Raw genomic sequence first — 21,899 nt, 5'->3', positions numbered from 1 at the left:
AAAGCGCGCTGGCACCGCTTACTGACTCGGATAGACCTCAGCGAAACCAATATCCCCATTGTTATTGCTGCTTGCTGTGCGCTCCACAATATCTGTGAGAGTAAGGGGGAGACATTTATGGCGAGGTGGGAGGTTGAGGCAAATCGCCTGGCTGCTGATTACGTGCAGCCAGACACCAGGGCGGTTAGAAGAGTACAGCAGGGCGCGGTGCGCATCAGACAAGCTTTGAAAACCAGTTTTGTGACTGGCCAGGTTACGGTGTGAAACTTCTGTTTGTTTCTCCTTGATAAACCCTCCGCCCCCCCACCCCGGTTCACTCTACTTCCCTGTAAACCAACCACCCCACCCTCCCCTCTCCCATTCGACCACCGCTTGCAAAGGCAATAAAATCATTTTTACTTCTCATTCATGCATTCTTTATTAATTCATCACTCAACTAGGGGGATAATTGTCAAGGTAGCCCAGGATGGGTGGGGGAGCAGGGAAGGAAAAGAACACACTGCAGTTTAAAACTTTAAAACTTTAACACTTATTGAAGGCCAGCCTTACGATGCTCGGGCAATCATCTGGTGTGGAGTGACTGGGTGGCTGGAGGCCCCCGCACTGTGTTCTTGGGCATCTGGGTAAGGAGGCAATGGAACTTGGGGAGGGGGGCTGTTGGTTACACAGGGGCTCTGGCGGCGGTCTCTGCTCCTGCTGACTTTCCTGCAGCTCAACCATATGCTGGAGCATATCAGTTTGATGCTCCAGCAGCCGGAGCATTGACTCTTGCCTTCAGTCTGCAAGCTGACGCCACCTATCATCTTCAGCCCGCCACTTGCTCTGTTCAGCCTGCGATTCATCCCGCCACCTCTCCTCTCGTTCATATTGTGCTTTTGTGCACTCTGACATTGACTGCCTCCATGCATTCTGCTGTGCTCTTTCAGCGTGGGAGAACATTTGGAGCTCCGTGAACATATCATCCCAAGTCCACCATTTTCTCCTTCTAATCTTCGCTAGCCTCTGCGAAGAAGAAACATTTGCTGCTGGTGGAGGAGAAGGGAGAGGTGGTTAAAAAGACACATTTTAGAGAACAATGGGTACAGTCTTTCACATTAAATTTTGCTGTTCACATTACACAGCACATGTGCTTTCATTGCAAGGTCGCATTTTTCCTCTTATATTGAGGGCCTGCCGGTTTGGTGTGAGAGATCACTCATGCAGTGCCAGGCAACAGAATTCGGCTTGCAGGCAGCCATGATAAGCCACAGTCTTTTGGCTTTTTAAACCTTCATAACATGTGGGAATGGTTTCAAACAGCAGCGCCCTCATTTCCCATACCAAGGACCCGTTGGGTTGGGAGCTTTTGCGACCAGGGGCTGCTAACAGGGAGTTTCACAAGGGAGTTCTCCAGGTGAAGGAGGAGCAATACAGCACCCTTTTGGGGACCGTTTGGTGTGGCTGGCAGTTAGAAGCTGTGAGCTTCAAGGAAGGTTTGAAAGCTAGAAGCCTCTGGTAAGTGGCTGAGCCTTAAACAGTGGGTGGGGCATTCATACAGGCCAGGGCTTTATAAAGCAGCGCACAAGCGACCAGGGATCTTTTGCAACCAGGGGCTGCTAACAGGGAGTTTCGCAAGGGAGTTTGGAAGGGGAGTGAGTCCCTTGCCGGTTCTATCTGTTTTCCCTTTATTCGCCTTAAAACCTAAACTTCTTGATTAAATAACCCTTTCAGTGGACAGGGGGCTGCAGACGGGAGTTTGACAGAGGGAGGCTTACGATGGTTAGGAAGACCCGCAACACCTGTGCCAGCACTGCTTCTGTCTCCTCCACCTGCGCCTGTAGCCAGACAGAGTGCCTGAGCATGGATGCTTCTACCCAGATCCTGGTGTGGTTTTGCAGAGACTGTAACTTGCAATTTCCACTTACTGATATCCAGGCTGGGGGACCATCCAATGTGAAAGGTGCCTGCTGGTGGAATCTCTCAGGCAGCAGGTGGGAGAGCTACAGGAGGAGGTGGCTAGGTTGAGGAGCATCCGAATCCACGAGCAATTCCTGGAGAGGGTCCATGTGGAGACAGCTGAGGTAGCTGTTCCAGTACACAGGACTGCTGATACACCACTGGTGGAGGAGGAGATGGTTCAGGGTGGACACTGGCAGCTGGTTACTTCTGGCAGCAGGCAGTGCTCCACCCCTGCTTCGAACCCTCCCGCCATGGTAATAGGTAACCGTTATGCTCTTCTTGATACAGGAAAGAAGGAATCACCCCCTACAGTAAAGGAGGAGAAGACTCGTACCCCTAAGGCTGAGAGGTCTGCTGCCACCACTGCGAATAGGAAACGTAGGGTAGTGGTGGTCGGAGACTCTCTGCTGAGGGGGACGGAGGCGCCCATCTGTCACCCTGACATTTCATCTCGGGAGGTCTGCTGCCTGCCGGGAGCCCATATCCGAAATGTTACAGAGGCATTGTCGAGGATTATCCAGTCCTCTGACTACTACCCCATGCTACTCATGCATGTGGGCACAAATGATACTGTGCGGTGTGACACTGAGTGGATCAAGAGTGACTACAGGGCTCTGGGAGTATGGGTGAAGGAGTTTGGAGCGCAGGTGGTATTCTCTTTGATTCTTCCTGTCAAAGGTAGGGGCCCAGGAAAAGACAAATGTATCATGGAGGTGAATGCCTGGCTGAGAAGATGGTGTTGCCAGGAGGGCTTTGGCTTCCTAGATCACGGGATGCTATTCAAGGAAAGACTGCTAGGCAGAGATGGCGTTCACCTTTCAAGGAGGGGAAAGACCCTATTTGGACACAGACTGGCTAACCTAGTGAGGAGGGCTTTAAACTAGGTTCGATGGGCACAGGTGAGCAAAGCCCACAGGTAAGTGGGGAACATGGAGACCTGGGAGATGGGTCGGAAATGAGAGGGAGTGTGGGCTATATTGGCAGAGAGAAAGGAGGGTCAGGACAAAACTGGGAGGAAAGATCAAACGGTATCTTAGATGCCTATATGCAAATGCGAGAAGTATGGGTAATAAGCAGGAAGAACTGGAAGTGCTAATAAATAAATACAACTATGACATTGTTGGCATCACTGAAACTTGGTGGGATAATACACATGATTGTAATGTTGGTGTGGATGGGTACAGCTTGCTCAGGAAGGATAGACAGGGGAAAAAGGGAGGAGGTGTTACCTTATATATTAAAAATGTACACACTTGGACTGAGGTAGAGATGGACATAGGAGATGGAAGTGTTGAGAGTCTCTGGGTTAGGCTAACAGGGGTAAAAAACAAGGGTGATGTCATGCTAGGAGTCTACTACAGGCCACCTAACCAGGTGGAAGAGGTGAATGAGGCTTTTTTTAAACAACTAACAAAATCATCCAAAGCCCAAGATTTGGTGGTGATGGGGGACTTCAAGTATCCGGATATATGTTGGGAAAATAACACAGCGGGGCACAGACTATCCAACAAATTCTTGGACTGCATTGCAGACAACTTTTTATTTCAGAAGGCTGAAAAAGCTACTGGGGGGAAGCTGTTCTAGACTAGATTTTAACAAATAGGGAGGAACTCGAGAATTTGAAAGTAGAAGGCAGCTTGGGTGAAAGTGATCATGAAATCATAGAGTTTGCAATTCTAAGGAAGGGTAGAAGGGAGAACAGCAAAATAGAGACAATGGATTTCAGGAAGGCGGATTTTGGTAAGCTCAGAGAGCTGATAGGTAAGGTGCCATGAGAATCAAGACTGAGGGGAAAAACAACTGAGGAGAGTTGGCAGTTTTTCAAAGGGACACTATTAAGGGCCCAAAAGCAAGCTATTCCACTGGTTAGGAAAGATAGAAAATGTGGCAAAAGACCACCTTGTCTTAACCACGAGATCTTGCATGATCTAAAAAATAAAAAGGAGTCATATAAAAAATGGAAACTAGGACAGATTACAAAGGATGAATATAGGCAAACAACACAGGAATGCAGGGGCAAGATTAGAAAGGCAAAGGCAGAAAATGAGCTCAAACTAGCTACAGGAATAAAGGGAAACAAGAAGACTTTTTATCAATACATTAGAAGCAAGAGAAAGACCAAAGATAGGGTAGGCCCACTGCTTAGTGAAGAGGGAGAAACAGTAACAGGAAACTTGGAAATGGCAGAGATGCTTAATGACTTCTTTGTTTCGGTCTTCACCGAGAAATCTGAAGGAATGCTTAACATAGTGAATGCTAATGGGAAGGGGGTAGGTTTAGCAGTTAAAATAAAAAAGAACAAGTTAAAAATCACTTAGAAAAGTTAGATGCCTGCAAGTCACCAGGGCCTGATGAAATGCATCCTAGAATACTCAAGGAGCTAATAGAGGAGGTATCTGAGCCTCTAGCTATTATCTTTGGAAAATCATGGGAGATGGGAGAGATTCCAGAAGACTGGAAAAGGGCAAATATAGTGCCCATCTATAAAAAGGAAAATAAAAACAACCCCAGGAAACTACAGACCAGTTAGTTTAACTTCTGTGCCAGGGAAGACAATGGAGCAAGTAATTAAGGAAATCATCTGCAAACACTTGGAAGGTGGTAAGGTGATAGGGAACAGCCAGCATGGATTTGTAAAGAACAAATCATGCCACACCAATCTGATAGCTTTCTTCGATAGGATAACGAGTCTTGTGGATAAGGGAGAAGCTGTGGATGTTGTATACCTAGACTGTAGTAAGGCATTTGATATGGTCTCGCATGATATTCTTATCGATAAACTAGGCAAATACAATTTAGAACTATAAGGTGGGTGCATAACTGGCTGGATAACCATACTCAGGGAGTTGTTAGTAATGGTTCCCAATCCTGCTAGAAAGGCATAACCAGGTGACCGTGAATGATATCACTCTCCTGAGGATAACAAAGAGAGATAAGGAATGGATGTTGTCTGCATGCCAGCAAACACCAGGACCATATGCTGCCATGTTTTGTTATGCAATAATTCCAGACTATGTGCTACTGGCCTGGTGTGGTAAAGTGTCCTACCATGGCAGACGGGATAAGGCAACTCTCCCCAGAAACCTTTTGCAAAGGCTTTGGGAGTACATGAAGGAGAGCTTTCTGGAGATGTCCCTGGAGGTTTTCTGCTCCATTCCCATACACGTTAACAGACTTTTCCAGTAGCTGTACTGGCTGCGATTGCCAGGGCAAATTAATCATTAATCATTAAACACGCTTGCTTTTAAACCATGTGTAATATTTACAAAGGTACACTCACCAGAGGTCCCCTGTGTGCCCTCAGGGTCTGAGAGCATGCCTTGGGTGAGTTCGGGGGTTACCGGTTCCAGGTCCAGGGTGATAAACATATCCTGACTCTTGGGGAAACCGGTTTCTCAGCTTTCTTGCTGTGAGCTATCTTCGTTGTCTTCATGATCATCATCTTCCGCGTACCCCGAACCCACTTCCCTGTTCCATGCTTCTCCATTGACGGAGTCAAAGCACACGGTTGGGGTAGTGGTGGCTGCACCCCCTAGCATGGCATGCAGCTCCGCCTAGAAGCGGCATGTTTGTGGCTCTGCCCCGGACCTTCCGTTTGCCTCTCTGACTTTGTGGTAGGCTTGCCTTAGCTCCTTACTTTTCATGCGGCACTGCTGTGCCTCCCTGTTATGGCCTCTGTCCTTCATGGCCTTTGAGACCTTTTCTAATATTTTGCCATTTCATTTACTGCTACGGAGTTCAGCTAGCACTGATCCGTCTCCCCATATGGCGAGCAGATCCCGTACCTCCTGTTCTGTCCATGCTGGAGCTCTTTTGCAATCCTGGGACTCTATCATGGTTACCTATGCTGATGAGCTCTGCGTGGTCACCTGTGCTCTCCATGCTGGGCAAACAGGAAATGAAATTCAAAAGTTCGCAGGGCTTTTCCTGTCTACCTGGTCAGTGCATCTGTGGGATAGCTCCTGGAGGCCAATAATGTCGAATTCCATCCACACTACCCCAAATCCAACCCGCAAAGGCCAATTTTAGCGCTAATCCCTTTGTCAGAGGTGGAGTAAAGAAACCAGTTTAAAGGGCCCTTTAAGTCGAAAAAAAGGGCTTCATCGTGTGGACGTGTCCAGGCTTAATTGGATTTAACGCTGCTAAAGTCGACCTAAACTCGTAGTGTAGACCAGGCCTAAGAAGCACCTACAGTGGTGCAACTGGCTAGTGCAAGGGGAAATACTCCTGTGGGTGTGAATTCAAGTCTCCCCCGGAGCACTGGTTTTCATTAGCCATGTAGCTTCCCCCACTTACTTTGTCTAATTCACATAGAAAGTGTCCTACTAGGGTGCTGAGAGTAAATTCTAAACTCTGAAATATGGAGGTTGGCCATAGATTGGGATAAGGAGGGGTTTGAAGAGAAAAAGCTCTTAAGAGTATAAAATGAGACAGTCTCCAGGGGCAGTTATGGTACAACTCCTTAACAGAGAGCCATGTGTGGGAGGGGGTTTCACTTCCTCTGTTAAATGTACTGAGAGGTATTTTAAGATGAAGATAACACCATGGTTAACAGTTGACTGGGATGTCCTGCTTTAAAGAAAGAAAGGGACCTAGGGTTAACAGTCTGAAGTATTTGTGTTACCAACCCTGTCCTGGTCTAACCCCCCTTCAGTTCAGAGGAGGTTTGTACTTTGCAGGGTGGAACGCACAGACTCCTGGAGAGCAGTGGCAGCTGTTTCCATGGCAGAGAGCCTGGCCCTTAGGAGACTTTCTACACTTGCTGTTTTGAAGCTATTCAATAAAATAACAGTGGAGCTACAATATCCAGTCCAAAATTTGAGCCCCCCTGGTGCAAAAATGCTATTTTAGGATCTAAACAGGAGGCTTCCAGTGCTAGGACAGCTGACCAGAGGGCTCAGTGGAGGGTGTAAGAGCTGCTGACTCTGAGGGTCTTGGGCTAAATCCACTTGCAGGAGGAAGCATTTCAATTTATTTGATTGACAATGAGTAAGGCGACAAATTAATCACGGGTATTTTTAGAAAAAGTCATGGACAGGTCATGGGCAAGAAACAAAAAATCACTGCCTGTGACCTGTCCATGACTTATACCATAAATACCCCTCACTGAATCTTGAGGAGGGGAGCCCAGGGGATCTGCGACTCCAGCTATGGGGCAGGAGACCAGGGGGCCTGTGGCACCAGCTACCAAGGGAGAAGCTCTGGGGGCCTGCTGCCACTCCAGCTGCTGCCAAGGGGGGAGGCCCAGGGGGCCAGCCACTGCTCCTGCCATGCCAGGACCACTGCCGGGGGCCACTAAGCTGCGGCTGCTCTGGCCACCCTCAGAACCGCTGCTCAAGCAGGTCCCCAGGGCCAGCCTCTTTGGCCACTGCTCGTGTGGTCCCTGGGGCCAGCTACTTGTGCGACCCTGGAGTCAGCCACAGTGACCACTGCAGAAGTCAGAGAGGTTGCAGGAGGTCACAGAATCTGTCACTTCTGTGACCTCTGGGACAGACACGGATCCCTTACAATGAAACAAACTCCTCCCTGCTGTGACTGCAGTTCCTGGAAGAGAAAGTGAAGAGGGAAGGAAAAAGAGACTCCCTGTCACCTCTCTCCCCTGCTCCCTCCCTCCTTGTATTCTGTAATCCCATCTCACTGGGTTCCCTCTGCTGGTGCCATGGGGGTAACACTAGAGTTCTGGGGATTTGGGGGCAAGGGAAGGGGGCTCTTCACTTCTCAACATTTCACACAAATTTGTATTTGGCTGAAATTTCTCCTGTGGGGCCTCTCAGTCAGAGCTGTAACCCCCCCTTTAGTTGGGGGGAGGTGTAAATTGCGGAGTAGGCAGAGAAGTCACCCACAAAGGGTCATATTGTTCTGGTGACTGGTTCTGACCTGGGTCACACATCCTCTGACACAGGATCATGTGCAGAACATGGAAACTCTGGCTTTTCCTAAATGCTGTAGAGTGTGAGTTCCTGGGAAAGGGCAGGAGGAAAGGGAGCAAGAGGAAAAAGACAGAGACATTGGAGACAAGAAAGTGGGGGAGAAGAAAGAGACAGAGAACACAGAGACTATATGATTGAAGCAAAACAGGTGTTCCAACTTGATCTTGCTCATCACAGGTGTTCAAAGAGACGGACAGCAGCAGGTGTTCCACAGTGTCAAGTCTGAACTTTGATTCTAGTAACGTGAGTTCAAATATCGAGGGGATCTCCACATACCTGATCTATTTCCCACCCCCATCCCTCTTTAGTATTATTTTTTTATTTGGAAGTGTTTAACTTAACTGTGATCTTCTCTTTCCCAAACTGCATTGCAATTTTGAGTTTATTTTTATTTTGCCTCCCTTTTGTTCATGTCATTATAATTGTAACAGCAAAGGAATCTGCAGGAGCAAAAACTGACCCAAAACTTTATTTCTCCATCATGCAGGAACATCATGCAAACATCACACACAGCTGGAATCATAACACGGAAAGGAAGGGGATGGGAGATGCAGGTTTCCAAGTGTTCTGTCTTTTACAGATGTCACATTCCAGCCCCTTGTGTGTCTCCATCCTGTATGACCTACTGGGCTTTGACACATTTATTGTCTCATTCTATGGATAATGCGATTATAACACAATGTGAATGAAATGAAACCACTTCCAGACAAGAAAACAGCAAATGAGAAAAATCACTATTGCATTAGCTGGAAATAGAATGCAGGTCAACTGCTTGGAAAGCAACTAGGCTCACCACTACACCACCAATGCATCTGGTGGGGAATGCCTTTCCTGCACATTATGGGTGCTATCAAAGTGGTGACACATGACCATAGAGCTACTAAGCAGGGTGGATGGGCTGGAGGCTGCCTGGCAGCCGGGAGCAGAGTTAGGATCCCAGAGTGACTGAAAGTGGGCAAAGGTGAAAATAGATCTCATTGGGAGCTGGCCCCACACCCAACCTGCCCCTAGGAGAGGGGAACTGAAGCTCAACTTCAATCATAGAAAAATATTCCCTGAGAAGGAAGGGGAACACCTCGTTTTAAAGCCAAGGTTTGTGTTTGTTACTGCTACATACAGAGGGGCTGGATAGTGCTGAGTCCAGCCCCCAGACTCCAGGAGGATAAGGAACAAATTCAGGCTGCCAGTGACCTGCAGGAGGGAGATGATTTTTTGATAGTGATGGACGCCTTGTCCTAAAGTCCTTTGTCTGCCCCCTTCTAGTGACTGTTTGGTACAGGAATGCAGACCCCACTCCTAGGTCTCTCCTGGGAAATAATGTTTCTGTGCAAAACACCAAAGCTTTTAACAGAAAGGAGGGAAAGGAAATGGCCACATGATGGGACCAGGACATAAGGAATGAAACACAAGATGTTTCTCCCATTTGCATTGACTTTTAACCTTGTTTGTTGTGGTGGTGTTGTATCAATGTTGGTCCCAGGACATGAGAGTCAAGGGGGCGGGATGTCACATAATATCTTTTAAAGGACCAAGGGAGTGTTATTTACTCCTTCTCATAACACAAGAAGTAGGAGGGGTCTCCAAATGAAATGAATAGGCTGCAGGTTTGAAATGAATAAAAGGAAATATTTATTCACAGAACATAACGGCCATATTGGGTCAGACCAAAGGTCTATCAAAGGATAAATTAAACAAAACCCACACTTCTATTTCCGCAACATCTGTGCCATGACGGGCACATACCATACCATAAGATTAGCTAGTAGAGACCTTTATGGGACCTGGGTTACAAATGCTTTGGGAACCAAATACATGGACATTTTGCCTAGTTCAAAACCACTTACCATGGAATACTTTCCCCAGATCATCTGAAACAATACTGACTTAAACAATTGAATTACACTCTGATCATATGCACTTCCTCCAATTAGTTGGGTTTCTGCTGTTATTCACCATTTCTGAGTGGAGATTTTAAATCACCACTGTTTCTTTGTTAGCATTTCCAGTAAATTGGAGAGGTCTCTCCTGTTGACAGAACTGCACCTGAAATTTCTCCATGTCATTATGGAGGGGTGGGGAAAATCAAAACTGAAGTGAAAAATGATGACTTTAGCAAATGTTCATTTCTCTTAAAGTCTCCAAAAATCTGAGCTACAATCCTATCACACTGAACTAATATCCAATTGGGTGACCAAAGAGCCTCCAGGAAAGATAGAAAGCCACATCTCAGAGAGATAGAATACATGACAATGAAAGTGTCAAGTGAAACTCCAGAGTAGGTTACATCTGATCATGCGAATCAGGACAAGAGATTCTTCCATCACAGTCTCCTCTGAATGATTCAATCCTGCTTCACTCAGCGCTGTCTCAATAGTCAGCTATGTTATTTACAATTTTTTTTAGTATCCTAGCATCCCCATAATGGGGGACAAAACAACCACCTTGTTAGAAGTGGCGTTATCAATAGATGGAACCTGGGATTTAAACTCCAAATGATCACACTGTGTTTGGGATCCATTTGAATTTCCCTTCCAGGTCCTTGACACTTTCATCTCCAGTCACAGCGACTCTAGTATAGGATTAAAGAAGTCAAAGTATCATCTCTAATCAAAGACAACTAAGAACACTTCATCACATGACACTTTGAGAAGTGGATGGATAGAATGTGATGAAGATAAACTCTGCATAGCTCAGACAAAAGGTAACAGTTCTGCCGTTATGGGGAAGGAAGGCATCTCTGAGTCACCCCATCTCCTTCCAGTGTCACAGAGGCTGAAATGACACTTTTTCCTGCCCCTGCTCCTCTTTATTTAAATAATTTAATTTGAAAAGTTCCCAATATAACTGCTCTTCAGCACAACCTAGAGCAACATGAGAAAAACTGGCAATGATACGATCTGTATCATTGCTTACTCTAACAATAATGTTGCAACAGGAGCAATGGTACAAACGTGATGCTCCCTGGCTCCTGATAGGAAGGGCACACTCGAATTACTTATGGGACAATGGAGCTGATAGAAAGGACAAATGGGTCCATCTCAAAACAGGGCAAACTGCAAAAGGCCAAAATGGGCCCCTCATTGGACTACTGAGGGGTAACGGTGCTGCAAACTGTTGAAAAAGCTTTAAAAATTACTATGTGGGAATCAGCCAAAGTATTACAGAAAAAAAAATTATTAATAGCCCTAAAGGTTTTTATGGTGTTGATCTCCCTTGCAGATTCTCTGATGGCTAACACGGGCTGAGTGCTAAGAGAAGGTTTTCCCGCACTCACTGCATTCATAGGGCCTCCCCTTTGTGGATTCTCTGGTGCCGAATAAGGTGCGAGCTTTGATTGAAGGTTTTTGCACACTCATGGCATTCATAGGGCCTCTCCCCTGTGTGGATTCTCTGATGGTTAGAAAGGGCTGAGCTGTTAGTGAAGTTTTTCCCACACTCACTGCATTCATAGGGCCTCTCACCTGTGTGGATTCTCTGATGGTTAGAAAGGGCAGAGCTGTTAGTGAAGTTTTTCCCACAATCACTGCATTGATAGGGCCTCTCCCCTGTGTGGATTCTCTGATGTTTGCAAAGGTCTGAGCTGCTAGTGAAGCTTTTCCCACAATCACTGCATTGATAGGGCCTCTCCCCTGTGTGGATTCTCTGATGCATAATAAGGTGCGATCTGTGAGTGAAGTTTTTCCCACACTCACTGCATTCATAAGGTCTCTCCCCTGTGTGGATTCTCTGATGCCCAATAAGGTGTGAACTGTAATTGAAGCTTTTCCCACAATCACTGCATTCGTAGGGCCTCTCCCCTCTGTGGATTCTCTGATGTTTAGAAAGTGCTGATCTGTGAGTGAAGTTTTTCCCACACTCACTGCATGCATAGGGCCTCTCCCCTGTGTGGATTCTCTGATGCCCAATAAGGTGCGAACTGTAATTGAAGCTTTTCCCACAGTCACTGCATTCATAGGGTCTCTCCCCTCTGTGGATTCTCTGATGTTTAGAAAGGGCTGATCTGTGAGTGAAGTTTTTCCCACACTCAGAGCATTCATAGGGCCTCTCCCCTGTGTGGATTCTGTGATGCTCGAAAAGGCCTGATCTGTGAGTGAAGTTTTTCCCACACTCATTGCATTCATAGACCCTCTCCCCTGTGTGGATTCTCTGATGCCTACTAAGGTTTGAGCTGTTAGTGAAGTTTTTCCCACACTCACTACATTCATAGGGCCTCTCCTCTGTGTGGATTCTCTGATGACTAATAAGGTTCGAGCTGCGATTGAAGGTTTTCCCACACTCACTGCATTCGTAGGGCCTCTCCCCTGTGTGGATTCTCTGATGACTAATAAGGTGCGAGTCGTGATTGAAGGTTTTCCCACACTCACAGCATTCATAGGGCCTCTCCCCTGTGTGGATTCTTTGATGACTAATAAGGTGCGAGCTGCGATTGAAGGTTTTCCCACACTCAATGCATTCATAGGGCCTCTCTCCTGTGTGGATTCGCTGATGCTTTATAAGGGTTGAGTAGTCACATAAGTTTTTTCCACACTCAGTGCATATATTTTTTCTTTTTCCCCTGAGGATTTCCTGCTGTGTTGTGGTTTCTTTGAAATCCTTCTGAGTTCCTCGACAGGAAATACATTTACCCACTTTCTTCCCTAGCTGGTTTCCCTGCTCTCTTTCTGGTCTGTACTGAATCTCACAAGATTTTTCCTGCTCACGACTCCTGGACACATTCCTTTCCGCTCTGTGTTTATCCACTTGCTCAACATTTTCCTGCTGAGAATTCTGCTCCTCTTTCTCACATACCATTGCATCACCTGCTGTGATAGAGACAGAAACCTCAAACAGGGATGGAAAGGGGAAGACCAAACCAAAACAAGTGCTGGAGAGACGTCAAATAAAAATCAGAAACTGAACTCCCCCAAACTCTTCTCCCAAATAGTAGAGAGGAGGGGATCGATTCGGCCTTCACATCCCATCCAAATTCACAGGGGGAAGGAAGGAAGCCATCTGCTAGATTCTACAGGAAGCCATGAGCTATAGTTACCCTGAGGATATGACCTCTGGTAGTGACAATAATGAACTGAGAGACCTCCAAAGGGATTTGTAGGGGATCCCAGATGTTTCCTTCAGACATTCACAGATTTTGTGTTGGTTTATGTTTCCTCACCTATGCAGGGAGCTCTCAGGATCTCTCTTTCCTCTGAACCCTGGAGGTCTGAGACCCACGACTCTCCCCCTTGTTCCAGCTGGGACATCACATCAGGTTTGGAAACTGGAAACCCTGCTCAGATGAAAGAAAACAAAGGAGTTCAGTTGTTTTCATAAGATTTGGTCATAAAAAACATTCTATTAATTTATCTTCAGTAATTAGTGTGATCTGGTGTGCCTGCGGTAGTCCTCACTGAAAATGCCAAGGTCAGGGCAGGCTGAAAAAGGGAGAGCAGATGCTCCAAAAGCTAGTGGTTAACACTGAAGTTAAACTCAATGACCAGTCACAAACTGTGCTCCTGGGTCCCCCACACTGGTTATCGAGAAGCTGAAAACAGAAATCACACAGCCCCCTTTATTGCATTCCAGTTCTCTGACTCCCAATCAGCACCTAGGTCCAGTACAGTGAGAGGTTATTTAAAAACTCTGCGCACACAGACAAAATGTTCTTCTGACCCCAAAGGGTCAGCCACATTGCCAGGTCAGTATGGATTTGGATATTACCCAAAATTCCCTCCTTCCAGCCAATGCTTTAGCATCTAAATTAAAGGTTTATTAAGAAAGAAAGAAAGAAAGAAAGAAAGAAAGAAAGAAAGAAAGAAAGAAAGAAAGAAAGAAAGAAAGAAAGAAAGAAGTTGTTAAATGGGAAAGCAGTCAGATACATTTGGAAATCTATGTATTTGGTTCTTAGCAGTATTGGTGAGTTGCTGGCTTGAAAGTCCATCTGGAACACACCCACATCATTCAGTCCTTTGGTCAAGGCTTCAGTTTCTAGAGAAGTTGCTCCAGAGGTAGGGAGAGGGATTGAAGACAAAATCCAGATGATTCAGATGTCCTTTATTCTCCTTTTGCCATGTGGCTTGTACTTCCTGTGTCCCAAATACAAGCTTCACAGCACATGGCATGGAAAAGTCTTGGCATTCTCCTTATACAGGCATACCCCTGCATGTCTTCCAGACTTAATAGGTGTATCCCCTTGGTCCTTTCCATGTGCTCATAGTACAGCTGATGACCATGGATGGGCCATCAAACAGGCTAGGCAGCAGTGATACCAATACATCTGGGGTTGTCACCCAGAAACACTGCTCAAGTCTGGAAATACAGATATACCCTACATATCTATAACTCAAAATACAAAGGTGATACAAAAGATAGAAACAAAATTATTATACTTGGAAAATCATAACATTTTCACTTACACCTTACATGGCATATTCATTGCAATTTTATCATATTGGTATTAATAATAACATAATAATAATAAAACGTGTCTCACAATTCCAGACAGTGTCACACCTAATAAACCAGTGAATTCCCAGGACCAGCTCCCCAGGTCCTTGAAGATGCTGAACACTCTGCTTATAATGGATTGAAATACCCACATATCTGCTGGGAACACACATAGACAGACGCTGTGTCAGTTTGTACCCCTATGCTCACTCTTCTACAAAATTATGATCAATTTTGTACGTAGTATGTGTCAGGGCTGAATCCCCACTCTGTCACTACACGTGCAGAAAGTGGGGCCTGCAAGTATTCTAAAAATTAATACGTGCCACTCTAGGCTTGTATTAAACTCCCAAGGTTACAGCTTTCCTCTGACCTTGGCTTGGCAAATGCTGCCAGCACCCAAATGAAAAAAAAAAAAAAACCTTGGACCCAGGAAGGAGCACTTGGGAATTCCTCCCTCTGGGGTGCCCTCAAGCCCTTTCACCTCCCCTCTGGGAAACAGCTGAGAAAGAAAACAAAGGAAATTAGCTGTGGCTACCAGCTAGTCAAATAGCATGCACAAACCTCTTAGGACACCAAAAATCCAATCCTATTCTTAAAAAAGGTAAATTTGATTAAAATCAAAAAGGAAAACAATACATCTGGAACTTAGGCTTTTTGCTTGATCTTAAAAGAAACAATTAATTTTTGTAAGCACCCAAAATAGCTTTCTTGGGGGTTCAGCTAAAGGTTACTGTCACGGAGTATTGGGGAACTCAGGGCCCTGCACTCCCGGCTTCCTGCGATTCACCATGACTCTCAGCCAGCCAGTAAAGCAGAAGGTTTATTTGGATGACAGGAATACAGTCCAAGACAGGTCTTGCAGGCACAGACAACAGGGCCCCCCTCAGTTAGGTCCAGCTTGGGGTCCCAGGGCATCCCAGCCCCCCTCAGTTTGGGGGGTCAGAGCCATCTCTGCCTCCCAGCCATCTCTCCAGCCCGCTTCCCACACTCTGCCTTCAGCGACCCCTCCCACAGCCTTTGTTCAGTTTCCCGGGCTAAGGTGTCACCTGGCCTCCAACCCCTTCCTGGGTTCTCATGTTACATGCTCAGGTATGTTCCTTCGGGCAGACTCCCATCCCCCAATGCAGACTATCCTAGCCACACTCCCCTGTCAGCATTCACACACCACAGTAAGAACAGTCCCAGTTCGTCACATCTCCCCCCTTCAAGACCGAACTGAGCAGGGTCACTTTAGCCAGTGACCCGGGGAAGTTCGAACCTACCCCCGTTCCCATGGATGCCCCCGCATCCCTCCCATTCCTTGGTGAGAATTACACCAGGCCCCTCCAGTTTCACGCCCCCCCTTAGGTCGGGGGTGCTTGATGGCACTCGCAGTTCACATGTGGGAAGGTTTATGCGGCCTGTGCCCTTTTCCCACCCCCATACCTCTGGGGTTCCAACTGGGCTGTGGTCTTCTCCCAGCGCTCCAGTCTGGAGGTCTGTGCTTTGGGCTCTCTTGGTTTAGAGCCGCCCTTTTAACCTTGGCCACCCTCCGGAAAGGATCCTTTATGCTGGGCAAGGGTCCTAAAGCTGTTTTCCCCTTGTCCCGGGCCTTCCTTCCCCTCTGACAGGTGTCACAGGATCCGCAGTACTGTCGGACAGTAACAAAGACCCCAGGCCAGTAAAAGCTCCGTAGCAGTCTCTGCTGGGTACGCCAGGTTCCCTGGTGCCCTGAGAGGGGAATGTCATGGGCCCGGTACAGCAGCTGGCGGCGATACTTCTGGGGTACCACCAGCTGCCTCCTGATCCCCCCTGACTCCATTTTCCCTGGGGGAGCCCATTCTCAGTACAGGAACCCCTTCTCCCACAGGAACCTTTTCCGGCCACCTCGTCCCATGGTCTGTACCGCATTGAGGTCGGCCAGGTCCCTTATCTTCCGCAAGGAGGGATCTCTCTGCAACTCGGCCTGGAACTCAGCAGCTGGGACAGGGATGGCCACCTGCTCTTTCTCACCCGCTGGGTCTGAAGCTGCAGCCTCCCTGAGCCGTGTCCCTGGGCGTTCCCTCCCCACCAGGTTAGGGTCCTGCGCCTCAGGCAAGGCACCCCCCCCAAGGCCAGGGCGCAGTGCCCCTCGCCGGCTCTGACTGCGGGTCACAACCAGTGCCCTTTGGGGGTTGCTTGGCCAGTTCTCCAGGTCCCCCCCCATCAATACCTCAGTGGGAAAATACGGGTGTACCCCCACATCCTTGGGGCCCTCCTTGGCCCCCCACTTCACGTGTACCCTTGCCATGGGCACTTTGACTGGTGTTCCGCCCACCCCCGTCAGGGTCAGGTAGGTGTTGGGCACCACCTCATCTGGGGCCACCACCTCGGGCCGGGCCAGCGTCACCTCTGCGCCCGTATCCCAGTATCCATTGACCTTCCTCCCATCCACCTCCAGGGGAACAAGGTACTCTCTCCGGAGGGACAGCCCCGCGCCTACCGTATAAACCAAAAACCCTGAGTCTGGAGCATCCAGCCCCCTAGAGGAGCTGGCCTGGAGCTCTCCTCCCTCCTTAGCAGGTGGTACTCTGCCAGCCCCCCTTCCCTGGGAATGCTGCCTCTCGCCGGGCTGGGTCTCTACCCAGTTAACCCTCTGTGGGTTCGGTCTGCTCAGTCTGTCCCTGAGCCTGGGGCACTGGGCCCGTATGTGGCCTTTTTGGCCACAGTGGTAGCAGCCCATGTCCCATGGGTCCCCTTGAGTGGGTCAGATGGTCCTGACGCCGGATGTTTCCCTCTGATGGGGTTTTTCTGTATTTTCCCACGGGGAGGTCCCATGGTGACTTTCTCTTTGCGTTGTGGTGGGACTGTTCCTTTGGGACTCCTCCCTTTTATCTCCTGACCGGCTCTTTACAAACTCATCGGCCAGCCGGCCTGCATGTCACGGGTTCTCTGGTTTTCTGTCCACCAACCACAGCCTCAGGTCGGATGGGCACCGCTCATACAGTTGCTCCAGTACCAGCAGTTTGACCAGGTCCTCCTTTGTCTGGGCCCCATCAGCCCACTTGCTGGCGTATCCTTCCATGCGGACGGCTAGTTGCAGATATGAGATCTCAGGGGTTTTATCCTGACTCCGGAACCTTTCCCGGTACATCTCAGGAGTCAGCCCAAACTCACGTAGCAGGGCCTTTTTGAATAGTTCGTAGTCCCCTTTCTCTGCCTCTTCCAGTTGGCGGTACAATGCCACGGCTTTGGGGTCCAGTAAGCGGGTAAGGACCCAGAGTCTGTCCGCGGGATCAACCCGGTGCAGCTCGCAGGCCGTCTCAAAGGCCTCCAGGAAGTCATCCATGTCCTCCCCCTCCTTGCGTGGGGCCAAGATGCACTTATCAAAGCTCCGTGCAGTCCTGGGTCCCCCCTCACTCACAGCAGCCGGGGGTTCGCTGCCCTTCAATCTCGCCAGTTCCAGTTCATGCTGACGCTGTCTCTCTTTCTCCTCCCGTTCATGCTGACGCTGTCTCTCTTCATGCTGTCTCTGTCGTTCATGATCCTCCAGCTCTCTCAGTTTTAGCTCTTTCTCCCATTCCAGCCAATTCTGCTCCACGGATGCCGAACGTCGCCGGGAGGATCCTCTGCTGGCCGGCGAGCTTCGCTGGGAGGATCCCCTGCTGGCCGGGGGGGTCACGGCGCCCTCGGTATTTGCTGGGCTCCTCCCCACCCTTCCACTAGGCATAGGAAGGAGGGGTCTCGGGAAGCCCTCAGCAGCCGGCTGACCACTCCCAGCTGGGACAGACACTGGTGCCTGCGCTACATTTGCCAGGCTGCTTCCCTGAGACACAGGGATCAGTTCATTCGCGCGATCTTCCGCCCCCAGCCGGGCAATGAGCTGTTCTTTGGTGAGCCTCCCAATGCGCAGCCCCCTCTGCTTGCACAGCTCCACCAGGTCGCTCTTAAGCCGCTTGGCATACATCTTCCTGCTGGCCAGTCACCGGCCTGTGTGCTCACAGCTCCCCACAGTTCCCAGGGGGACCCCTAGTGTGCCAGCCCTTCTCGAGGTCACCACCTCTCTGCCAGGGTCGAGCTGCAGACTCCTCCACCCCTGGGACCACTCGCTGCGATCCCCCCAGGGGACCCTGTTACTGCAAAAGTCCTTCTCGCTGGTCACACACTCCCAGGGGTAATAACCGTCTCTCTCTCACTCTTCAGCACGCCTGGTCCCCGTCAATCCCCCTTCGTTTTACTGCTCCCCAGTCACTTACTGCAGGAAGCGCCGTCCACGGGGTGCAGTAGATCCCGCCGCTGCCACCAGTTGTCACGGAGTATTGGGGAACTCAGGGCCCTGCACCCCCGGCTTCCTGCGATTCACCATGACTCTCAGCCAGCCAGTAAAGCAGAAGGTTTATTTGGATGACAGGAATACAGTCCAAGACAGGTCTTGCAGGCACAGACAACAGGGCCCCCCTCAGTTAGGTCCAGCTTGGGGTCCCAGGGCATCCCAGCCCCCCTCAGTTTGGGGGGTCAGAGCCATCTCTGCCTCCCAGCCATCTCTCCAGCCCGCTTCCCACACTCTGCCTTCAGCGACCCCTCCCACAGCCTTTGTTCAGTTTCCCGGGCTAAGGTGTCACCTGGCCTCCAACCCCTTCCTGGGTTCTCATGTTACATGCTCAGGTATGTTCCTTCGGGCAGACTCCCATCCCCCAATGCAGACTATCCTAGCCACACTCCCCTGTCAGCATTCACACACCACAGTAAGAACAGTCCCAGTTCGTCACAGTTACAAGCAAAGAAAAGCATCTGGGATAGCACAGAGGAGATCCAAAATTCAAAATAAAAAATAAACCTGATTGTGTCTCTCCAGACATTTCCTATCCCAATCATTTCTTCTAGGTATGGAAGATGAATTTTCATACCTGCTTCAAGCCGTACACAGCATTGCTACTCCCTGTCTCCTTCTCCGGAGAACAACAGACAAAGGGAAAGTTTTTTTCCCGTTTCAAAAAGTTCTAGCCTTTCCATTGGCTCTTTTGGTCAGGTGCCACTACTTTTTTTTTTTACCTGGGGCTTGTTAACCCTTTACAGGTAAAGCAAGCAGAGAACAGACACCAACAGGGATTTTACAGCTAACTGGCTGGCTGGGTGATTAATAAAAGGGAGCTCCCTCCCCTCCCCTTCATTTATCACAGTATGGCTTGTGAGGTATCATTTGAAAAGACAATCTCATGAATATTATCCTCTTGTTAAAATGTGTAGCAACACTGTATGTAAAGTTATCAGATTTTACTGTATGATATTACTGAAAAAGTTGCAACCCTAACCCTAAGTTCCTCAGCAAACAGCAAGGCAAACGAGCTGGTCAAATAGCCATTTTCCGTCAGGGGGAAGGTGTGAAGAAGACATTTACATTCCATCACAGGGACCACTTGAAGCTCCTATCTACAGCAGACAGCCTGTCACCATGACTCAGCTGAGAACAGAAGTTGTTTCTAGTACAAAGGACTGAATTATAAAAAGAGGCGAGGAAAATGCTTGAGCCTCTTTCTCTCCCTTTTCCCTCTGCTCATGATAATTCCTGAAGAATTGACCTTGGGTGGCAGGGGCAGGTTAGGGGAAGTCCTGGCTGAAAGGAAAGCCAGCCTGTCTCAGCATATGTGAGAGAAACATTTGCTTTGAATTCGTTTTAGCTTGTTAACTCTGACTTTCATGCCTCATTACCCGTAGTCACTGAAAATCTTTTTTCTCCCTGTAGCAGCCGTGTTAGTCTGTATCCACAAAAAGAACAGGAGTACTTGTGGCACTTTAGAGACTAACAAATTTATTAGAGCATACGCTTTCGTGGACTACAGCCCACTTCTTCGGATGCATATAGAAGTGGGCTGTAGTCCATGAAAGCGTATGCTCTAATAAATTTGTTAGTCTCTAAAGTGCCACAAGTACTCCTGTTCTTTCTCCCTGTAGTTAATAACGTTGTTTGATTGTTTTATCAAATCAGTGTGTTTGGATTAATATATGTTGGAAACTCCATTTGGGATAACAAGGCTGGTGCATATCATGTTCCACTGATGAAATGACAGACTTCACATGAAATTGTATTGTTCAGTAGTGTGCTGGACAGGGCAAGATGCACATTTCTGAGGGGAAGTGTGGGACCAGAGAATTTTCTGGGGTTCTCCTGTGGTGTACTGTAATTTGTGAGTGGCTGACTAGCAGTACTGTGTTGCTGGGAGCGAGTCACATGCTGGAGACTGTGTGTTAACTGCCCAGGAGTGGCTGCTCTCACAGTAAAGCAGTGTAAAAGGCACCCCTGCATAGGCGTGCACATCGGGTGTGCCAGGTGTGCCCAGGCACACCCTAATGCAGGGCAGAGCTCTGGGGCAGCATGTCTGGCTCTGTGCTGAGCCAAACGCTGCTAGGAGCCTCATGGTTAGGGGGGCTGGGAGGATAAGGGGAGCAGAAAGGAGCAGCGATGGGCACCCTGGGGCTGGCATAAAATACACAGTACAGAGGGGGCTTCCTGGGGGCGGGGGTATAGCAACACTCCCTTCCCCCACAGACCAGACCCAGGCTGCAGCTGGCTCTGTCCATCACTCCCCCTCACCCCACAGAGACCCACACTACCCTCTGCCCCCCTGAAAGATCCTCACCAGCCTCTGTGCCCCCATCACCCCTCTCCAGAGAGCCCCACTTTGTGCCTCCAGAGACAGCTCCCCTCCCCACTGCCTCCCCTGCTCCCGAGCTCCATACAATCTTCCCCTTTGACTTCCCCCTCCCACCCCCAGCTCATTGGCCAGGAGGCTCCCAGACTGTTGGCCACCAAGGCCAATGGGAGCTGCACCTGAGGCAGGGGGCCTGCTTGCAGATGCAGACCTGCCTGGCTGTGCCTCCACAGCACAGGGAGGGGGAGCCACAGGTGAGCAAACCCCGGTCATCATCATCACAGGCACAGCAATTCTCCGGATATTTAATTTCACTGAGGCAAGTAATTTAATCTACTCTTCCTTTCCAGACAGTTTGTGGCTTTTCCTGTAAGAAAATGTACAATTTCTTTGCAAAGAAGCCCAGTTATAGTTTTTCACCTGAGAAGTATATTTTCTGGTTGTCCATAAGCTCATTTATTTTGTTAACTCAGTTTCATAGGGAATTTTAAAAGTCACTTGAATTGTAACTGTTTTTTTCCATTGGTCCAAAACCACATGGAAGATCTGCAGATTTTTATTTCTGTGGGCCAAACCACCCTATGTAGAAATGTAAATGCCAGAGCTAGAAAAGCTCTGCAAGGGCATGGGTCCCTCAGGAAATTGTCCTCAAGTCATTCATTCTTCTGGGCATTCCATTCTATCTAAGTGTTAATTAATGCACTATGGGACTCCCCCTTCAGCCCTCTGTATAAATTGATCCTCTTCTTTCCATATGTTTTGCCCATAGGGTTTTCTGCAGCCCTAGGGCCAGCAATAACACCTGCACCTTTGCAATGGGGTGAAGGAAGGGGATCATGATATCCCTATTTATGTGATTTTCAAGAAGTGTTATCATTACTTAGGGTACCAAATGTGTTTAAATGATATAAGTGCCTTGTAAAATCCCAAAGCAAGCTCATTTTCATTTCTCATATAATAATCTCATATACAGTATACACACATTTTTCATTAATTA

At 48.4% G+C, this 21,899-nt stretch overlaps 1 pseudogene; it reads right to left on the bottom strand.

The window, feature by feature from the left end:
- Positions 1-8,321: 8,321 nt before the first annotated feature.
- The window catches only part of LOC128822998 (zinc finger protein 883-like), a 28,196-nt pseudogene continuing 14,618 nt past the window's right edge, over positions 8,322-21,899 (bottom strand).

This window comes from Malaclemys terrapin, chromosome 15, assembly GCF_027887155.1.
Source record: "Malaclemys terrapin pileata isolate rMalTer1 chromosome 15, rMalTer1.hap1, whole genome shotgun sequence".
In the NCBI taxonomy this organism is placed as follows: Eukaryota; Metazoa; Chordata; order Testudines; family Emydidae; genus Malaclemys; species Malaclemys terrapin.
This window is presented reverse-complemented; position numbering and strand designations above follow the sequence as displayed.